Source organism: Pogona vitticeps, chromosome 1, assembly GCF_051106095.1.
Source record: "Pogona vitticeps strain Pit_001003342236 chromosome 1, PviZW2.1, whole genome shotgun sequence".
In the NCBI taxonomy this organism is placed as follows: domain Eukaryota; kingdom Metazoa; phylum Chordata; class Lepidosauria; order Squamata; family Agamidae; genus Pogona; species Pogona vitticeps.
Genome location: NC_135783.1, coordinates 53,098,129 through 53,107,208, shown reverse-complemented (window position 1 = coordinate 53,107,208; position 9,080 = coordinate 53,098,129). Strand labels below are relative to the sequence as shown.

Here is a 9,080-nt window from a genome sequence, read left to right as displayed (position 1 = left end):
GGCTTCGCCGGCTCTATGGTGCTCACCTTTCGCCGTGGCTGCCGCTGCTGCTGTGTCTCGGAGTCCGCAGGCGGGTCGGCAGGAAGCCCCCGCGTGGGCCGGGCCGGCTCCCTCCGAACCAGGGGTCGTGTGAGCGCCAAGGGGTCTCGCCGGGATCTTCGCAAGGCGGGCGGGTGCTGAGGTGAGGAAGGGAAGGAGAGCAGGGCTGCCATAACGTGTCGCCGCAGTTACGTGTGTATGTGTGTGTGTGGAAGGGGGGGAGAACTCATCCCTTCACAGGGTTGTTGTGTTGAGCGGCTCACTGCTGCCCGAGAAGCCTTCGCAGAGCAAATGGAGGTCAGGCAGGAGAAGCGGAAGGTGGACGGGCAAGAGAGAGAGAGAGAGACAGAGAGAGAGAGGGAGCGAGGCAGAGGCTTGGACATAAAGGTGGATGCTGCCCTGGCCGGGATGATGAGGAAGGGTAAGGAAGAGCCTCTCTTGCTCTGTGTAGGAAGAGATTATCAGGGGCTGACCTGGAGATCTAGAGCGCCCGCTCTCGGATCCCTTGAAATAGTCACGGTGGGTCAAGCCATTGGCGCCCCCCCACACACACACATAAGTACACCGCCACGTTGCTTGCTTGCCCTTCGGCACCTCTGTTTTGCTTATACTGTACTGTGCGTATATTGGCTGTTGTTTTCCGCAAGCCCTGAGAGACCCAGACCCAGGCTGGATGTTTCTGAATACCACCTAGTCCCGTGTGATACCTGTTTGTTTACTCAGTAATGATCATGTTACTACTGCAATTTGCTCCTCCTTTCATGGGTGGATTCTGTCCATGTTTATCCAGTTTACAACTTAAGAAAGAAGAATAGAATACTCGAGTCCTTGCTTTTGGTTTACTGGGTGTTATTTCCAAGTTTTCCCTTGGCAGCCACTGGCAACAAGGAACTGCATGCAGCGAAAAGCTGGCAGAGGAGAGGGATAGGATACTCTGTCTCTGCTCCATTCCCACCAGAGGAACCAAGTGGGTGGCCAGACGAAGGAAGCTTCTTCATCTTCATTGAGTTTAGCGATGCCCAAAGAAGACAGCAACTCTAAGAGCAGGGGTCTCAAACTCAATTTACCTGGGGGCCACTGGAGGCAGAGTCTGGGTGAGGCTGGGCCACATCAGATTTTCCACCAAGTGGAGCAAGAGCCCAAGGAAGCTGCCCAGGAGTTTCCTTAGCCCGGCTGGGGCTTCGAGGAGGAGGAGGAGCGGCCACGACCCCCTCCGGCTCCTTCTTCGCTACTACCAGCAGCAGCAGCTACCCCCACCATGACACGGGAGTAAATGTTGCGAGGCGAACCCAGGCACCCTGCAGAGCCAAGGAGACTGAAGCAGGAGGAGGAAGAGGAGGAGGAGGAGGAGGAAGCACCGCCGGGTGCTGCGACAGCCACTGGCCGGGCTGGTGCTGGGGGTGCCGAGAGAGAAAGAGAGCCAGAGAGCCACTTCCCTGGAAGAGGCGGCAGTGGCGGCAGCTGCTGTTGGCGGCTTGGAGATGCTCTTCAAGGACGGGCTGGGAGCGAGCTCCACTCTCAGGCATTGCTTGGTGGCAGCTCCGGCGCTAAGGGAAAGGGGCGCTTCACTTGCTGGATCTCCCCTAAGACAGCTCCTCTTGCACCCTCCATCTGGAACTGCAGCCTGGAGGGTGCAAGAGGCGCTGTCTTGGGAGAGAGCCGGCGAGAGAGGCGAGGCTTGACTCTTGACAGCAGAGGATGCGTTGGCACTGGGGGGGGGCAGGCAAAGCGGGGGCCACAAACTATCATCTGGTGGGCTGCAAATGGCCCCTGGGCCACGTGTTTGAGACCCCTGTCTTAGAGCCTCTTCTGGCAGCCCCCAGAGGCAGACATGTAACTTGGACAGCATCTTGAGGCAAAGATCTGCCCCTTTCCCTGCTACCCAGAAAACAGTAGGGAATGAGCATAGTCATAAACATGGCGCGGATCACCACTAGTGGTTGTTTTCTACAACAGAGTGGTGCTTATTCTGAAACAGATATGTTTAGCAAAGCATTTCCCCCAGTGAGCCTTGTTGTGTTATGAGAGTTGATTTGAAAACACAAAACTGCATGTGCTCAAAGTTGTTCCCATTTTTTAAAAAAAATCAGAGTTGGCAAACAGAATTTTTAAAAAACTGTATAATATCAGGAATGTAAGTGAAAATTGTAGAATATAGAATGGGGAAACAAAGAAATTTTAATCATGTACTTAACCACTAGAGTAATACACAAGGCTGTCTACACAGGAAGACCCATTAGGTGATTAAGTCCAAGGTCTAAAATTGCCGAGTTGTATTGATGCCCAGCAGGCTACTGATGCTTGAGTCACTAACAGTGAACTGACTGTCATATTGATGCTTGCAGTAGCTAGTGACTTATTTTAAAGGCTACCATGAGTACTTTGAAAATCTGTTTGGGAGCATGGATTCCTTGTAGGGAACTGTGATTCTAAGGACATTCTCTTCTCTACCAGATGCCATCTGGCATGAGGGATTTAATAAAACCAGAATGGTCAGTGAGAGGTACCTAAGTGTCCTAATGCCTTAGTCATAACATTCCTGAAATTGTCTTCATAATTGCCCAAGAAATGTTCAGACTGTTCCTTATCATTAAGTTAAGACAAACATTTGGCAAAAAAAACTTTTTTTTCTATTCTAAACCGATGGGTTTAATAATTTGGTCAAAAAAGGAGAACTTTTCCATGATAGGAAATAATCTGCCAGATGAAAACTTAAAGTAGGAATCGTGAGGGTTTGACTTTTGGCTCCATATTCAGCTCAAAGAAATCAGCAGATTTTTGTTGCTTCAAAACAAGTGAAATATTTATTGGTGTATTTAACAATAAACAGGTGTCTGTAACATGATTGTGGATCTTTTCTCCTTTTTCCTTTCCTTTCTTGCCTTTTCCTCCTGAACCTCCCCCATCGTCACTTTCTGTATCTTTTCTGTCAGCTCCTCAATTGTATTTCTGTCTCTGGCTGAGATTTCAGTGTTGGCTCTGGTGCGGGCTTGGGTCTTACTTCCTTACCCTTGCTATTGAGGAGGGACGGCTCTCCACAATCAATATACTTCATGCAATAATTTATATAAACACTAACACTCCATGTTAGTGTTTATATAAATTATTGCATGAAGTATATTGATTGTGTATGATTTTAAATGAGGTGTTGCTGGAGCAAGATATTACTGATTATCAAATACCAAGCAGTTGCTCAAGTTCAGGAGTGTTGTAGTTATACTTGCTTTTGTATTATATTGGTACTAGAAATCTGTTACAGTTTATAGAAAATAAAAATCTGAATGCTAAGCATTTGCTATGTGGTTGAATAATCTTCATTTTCCCTTTGATGTCTTTTCTCCGGATACCTGATTTTATCCCTGTATACATAAAGGCAGATAAACCAGTTTTACTTTCTCAAACGTCAATAGTTTTATGATATTTGGAACATTTGTAAGTTGTGTAACTGTGTTGATAGCAGTTTGAGCTTATTCTCTCAGTATATGTTAACTTTGTCCTATCTTTGAAACGTATTACTATTCAGTATAAATATGAAAAAGAACACTTAAGGCTGATAAAGACACATGCCAATTCGTAAAAAAGGCTCTCTTGAAATAACACAAATTGTCTTTAACTTTCCAGTATTCCCTTCATTTGTTTAAAGGGAATAATTTGTTATGATAACATCTAAGCAAAATCCTCTCTAGCTGCTTTTTGGGTTTTGTAATTCAGCTTTCTCTAATCTGAAACACTCCAGGTATTTGATATTTTATTTATTTATTTATTTATTTATTTATTTATTTATTTATTTATTTATTTATTTATTTATTTATTCGTTCATTCGTTCATTCGTTCGTTCATTCGTTCATTCGTTCATTCATTCATTCATTCATTTATTTATTTATTTATTTATTTATTTATTTATTTATTTATTTATTTATTTATTTATATTTATACCTAGCCCATTTGGTGAACATGCCACTACTCTGGGTGGCTTACAAAATATTATTAAAACCATATAAAACATATACAGTATTAAAAGAAAACAAACTCTAATCCCCCCAATAAAATCACCTGTCTGGGACATAAGATAGCAGACAACAGACCAGCATAATTTTACAAAAGAGGTGTGATTCCCATTGTCTGGAGAGATTGGGAGTTGTAATCATCAGATTGGTAGCCATTGAGGAAGACAAACTATTGTACTACCTTTGTCTTTGGAGTTTTATTTTTTTAAAAAACTTCAATCAGACTACCTAACTTGTGCCTAAAACATTTCAAACCTTGGCAGTTTTTCAGAAAGTTGTGTTAGTACATTGTGACAGTGATCTTGCCAACAACTTTTAAAATGAAATCTCACAGGGGAATCCATTGTACTTCTACTGTTGATGAGTATGTTTCCAGTTTGAAGGTTTGGGCTTTTTCTGAGTGATCCTGAATATTTGTTTTCTTTATGGCTCTTAACTAAATTTTTCATTAATGTTCTCTTTCTTCAAAGACCATGTATTTTATATCTCAACAAAGTTAAAAGGCTTTTCTGATTGATTACTGTAATTTATCAAGATAAAGATTTTTTCCCATCTTAATGTGGTACCAAAACTGATGAGTATTTTATGGTTTCCTATTTCTGAGTTCCAACTGGTTAGTTTCTGGCCTGTTTATTCCAGACAGTACACACTGTATTCAGATTTATTATGAAAGTATTAATTTAATTTTGTTCTTCCTCTTTTTCAGATTGAGCATCTGCCAGATAGCTCTGTATTAACACTTTGCCTAAAAAAGCCGTCTCCTTGCCTATGCAGTATCTCTAAGGAACCATTTTAACATTAGAAAATGGTAAGAGACTATTCTCTAATTGTTTCAAGACAATGGTAAAATCTGTATTTTATTTTGTACAGGTTTGAGAGATCAATAATTTAATACAAATGTTAGTTTTTTCTTATTTAGGTAGCATTGAGAAAAGAGCAAGGTGGTTAAAAAACAATGATTTTTTAAAATCAAATTGATCTAAATCACAATTTAAATTAAAAAATTATTTTTTAAATTTAAATCATCAAAAAAAATCCAAATGAAAAAATTTAAATCACTATTTAAATCAATTTGATTCAAATCAAATCCACCCTGTAAAAGAATAATACTTTATAACTAATCTCGGCAGTGAATGGCATTTCATTCTGAGACTAAAGATAGGTAAGGATAATTATTTGTACCCAGTATCATCTCTGAAATGACACAAAATATCTACCATAGTAAAGACTGGAGAGTCAAGATTCAAACCATGGACGTTCTTGAACCAGAGAACTGCTGAAAAATTAGCAGAAGCCTCCATCTCTGAGCCACCTTCCTTTTCAAATCTGAAGCCCACCTTTAGTTCAAACATGTGTTAGGATCCCCTCTTTATCAAATTTCTGCATGATGCTAGTACTGCTATTGGAAACCACCTTAAGCTAGTTCATGACCCACCTGAAGGAAGAGAAATACTCTATTATCATGGACGCCCTGGTCCCCAGTCTCTGCACTACAGATTATTTATTTTCTCATTCTGAATTTGTTTCCTTTTCTTATCAACAGAGCATGTTTGCACAGCAAACAACACCTCTGTGAAGTTCATCAATTCTGTCCCTTGTGTTGTTTCTATCTGTGCTTCCAGAACCAGATCTCTCCTTTCTCCTCCTTTGCCATGCTGTCTGTGCTGCCCACCCAAGCTGTACTGCTTAAACTTACCTCAGCTTGCCTTCTCAACCAGAATCTTTCAGTTAAGCAGCTTGTCATGACTGTCTTGCCTGGGAAGATCCACTGAGACTGCAGCATCTGCCCTGTTACCTAATCCTTTAGGGATGACACTTTCCCACTCTCTCAGCCTGACAACACAACAGAAGCAAAGAAATAGGTGGCAATTTCCTCACCCCAGCTAGAGCAGACCTGTTGAATCAATGGGATTTACTGAAGTGTTGATTTAGCATTCAGTAATTGATTGTAGTTGACACTAGCAGGTAGATTTAAGTCATAAAAACCAACTGATTAAAGAATAGCTCCTTGGTATTGTTTTTCTCAAAATATGGATATGCTTTGTACCATGTTTATGGAACTATGATTTCTGATATAGAGAATTCAGAATTCTGAGAATCAGAATACCTCACTCTTGTTTTGGGTAACTTTTCACATGAAAAGAAATAATCCAAATACAAAGTCATTTGTTCTAACTTTCTGATTTTGATTTACCTACATAGTGTCAAATATAAATGCACTAATTAATTATCTTAATTTACTAAAGTGACTTAATTAGAGAAGAGTTTTCTATTCAAACAAAAAGTCAACAGTTTCACTGGGATCACAAGTTCATGAGTATATCTAAGTACGTAGCACTTTGGATCTAATTGTACACCTAGTTTCAGGGGGGAATTCGTAAAGTGGGGTTCCAGAAACTTTGTTAGCTTCGGTGAATCTGGGCACATGACAGGTTGAGTTGCAAAGAGGCATGAAGCTCATCCTCCTTCCAGTAAAATATGGCTGATTAGATTGAGATTGTTTGAGCCAAAATTGTCAACATAGCAATTAACTCATCATTGGGAGTCAATGAAAACAAATCCATTTTTTGCTGTACGAAATGAAATTCTATTTTATACTACTTTTTAATTTAGCAATCACTGCCAGCAGCAACATTTTGATTTTGATGATATGTTGTTTCTACATTCATGTTGTTGTTTCGCCATTACGTCGTGTCCGACTCTTTGTGACCCCATAGACCAGAGCACACCAGGCCCTCCTGTCTTCCATTGCCTCCCGGAGTTTGGTCAAATTCATGCTGGTAGCTTATATGACACTATCCAACCATCTCGTCCTCTGTCGTCCCCTTCTCCTCTTGCCTTCACCTTTTCCCAACATCAACATCTTTTCCAGGGAGTCTTCTCATGAGATGGCCAAAGTACTGGAGCCTCAATTTCAGGATCTGTTCTTCCAGTGAGCACTCAGTGTTGATTTCCTTCAAAATGGATAGATTTGTTTTCTTTGCAGTCCCTGGGACTCTCAAGAGTCTCCTCCAGCACCACAATTCAAAAGTATCAATTCTTCAGCGGTCAGCTCTTTATGATCCAGCTCTCATTTCCATACATTGCTACTGGAAAAACCATTCATAGTTAAGGCTAAATTATTGTAGTGAGAAAATAAATAACTTGTGAAGGAGAATCAGGACATCATTGCAGGCTTGAGAGCAAACAGTACAATTCTAAGATCTTCAGACAGTTTTGCAAGAAAGATTAACATTGGCTGGGATGTCACTGGGGATGTCACATGCCAACCCCCCTCCAAACACACCCACAGAAAGCTATAAATATTTAGATTTAGTGCCAGTGATGGGCAGGTCCAAAACCAGGGCATTTGAAGGAAAGCAATGATTTTTAACCTTCTGGATCTAAACCTTCATTCATACAAAGAGGTCTCAACATCTAGCTGTGTTCTATTAGGCTTCTAAACATACTTAGGTATACACTTGTTTTAACACACTGGGATTTACTTTCAAGCAGATTCAACAGGCTTGGTCTGTAATTGTGTTAGATTATAATCTCTGTGTATAGTCACAGAAAGAGATGAACATTCTCAAAAATGAAGATAAATAATTAGCCAGAAGGAAAGTATTCAGTACAGTAAGAAATTGTTTCCTGAGACTGTCACAGCTTTCAAGAACAATTATACTGAAGACTAATATAAATTCTGAGAAATTAGCAGTGATTTCAATGACCACATGATGCAGAAGGAAATATCACTCAGCCCAGAGTTCGCACCGTCTGCAATCTGTAGTTTTTACCTCCACCACTAGGACGTCTACTGGGGGGGGGAATGGACCCATTTCCATAGATTGAGGCAGTGTGATCACTTGAACTGATGCAGAAAAGTCAGAAAAGTCACTGTGCCAGCGCAGACTCATAGGAATGGCAAAGAAAACCTCTCTCCATTGGCAAGATTTTTCTTTCCTTTCCTTTTTTCTTTTTAGAACAGTTTAGGAATGGCAAACAAACCTTTCTCCACTGACAAAAAGATTTTCTTTAAAAAAAACCAGTTTCGGAATAGCGAGCAAAGCATCTCTTCAGCGGCAAGATTTTTTTTTAACAGCTTGGTGCAAGCATTGTTGCACTAGGGCACCTAGACACCCCCCCAAAAGAAAGATAATCAGATGAGAAAACCCTAGTTTACATCTTAAGTAGTTACATTGTAACCATGCCTTCTGTAGGGCTGCTGTAGAGCTGCAAGCTGCAAACAAGTTTTAAAGAATAATACAGGCATATAACACACCGTATATAAAGTACAGTGGTGCCTCGCTTAACGAGCGCACCATATAACGATGAAATCGCATAGCAGTCCGTTTTTTCGGATCGCTAATGCGATCGCTCAACGAGCTTCAGATAGGGAGAATTTCGCTTTGCGAAGATCGGTAAGCGTTTCGCTTACCGATCTTCGCAAAACGAAGCTCCGACGATCAGCTGTTTGGCGGACAAAATGGCCGCCGGAAGCCTCAAAATGGCCGCGCGCAGCGTTTTTGCGCCCTCCCCTCGCTTAACGAGGGCGCGAAAATGGCTGCCGGCCATAGGAAACCTCACTGAACGGTGAGTAAAGGAGCCTTTTGGAACGCATTAAACGCATTAAACATTCAGCGATGTTTCGCTATAACGAAGGTTAATCCGGAAGGGATTAACCTCGCTATGCGAGGCACCACTGTATTCAAACAGTATTTTGTGCATGTACGCACATATATACACAGACTATATGATTTAAATAATTATATTTCTCATTAATATTATTAAATAATGCTTGATAGTTGGTTAATAACTGCCTGTTAAGCCAATGTCCACATTTTAATCAGGCATTCAGTCATATCTTTGAGTTTTTCCCCACAGTTCCTTCAGACGTATGTACACAGGGTACGTCAATTACTGTTAGACTGGGAACAAACTAGAGGATCTCATATTCCCTTCCTCCTCATACTTATTCACAAACTCTCCTTCCTTCACTTAATATTGGGCAAATTCCTATTTGGGATAACTTTGGGCTGGCATAAGTTGGATAAT

The 9,080-nt window shown here is 41.1% G+C and overlaps 1 protein-coding gene across 1 annotated transcript in view; it reads left to right on the top strand.

Moving 5' to 3' along the window:
* The first annotated feature begins 34 nt into the window (after positions 1–34).
* CNST (consortin, connexin sorting protein) overlaps positions 35–9,080 on the top strand; it is a 51,467-nt gene continuing 42,421 nt past the window's right edge. Inside the window, exons 1-2 of the mRNA XM_020787943.3 lie at positions 35–181; positions 4,753–4,854. The gene's annotated coding sequence lies outside the window, so the exon portion shown is untranslated. The remainder of the gene's footprint in view (positions 182–4,752; positions 4,855–9,080) is intronic.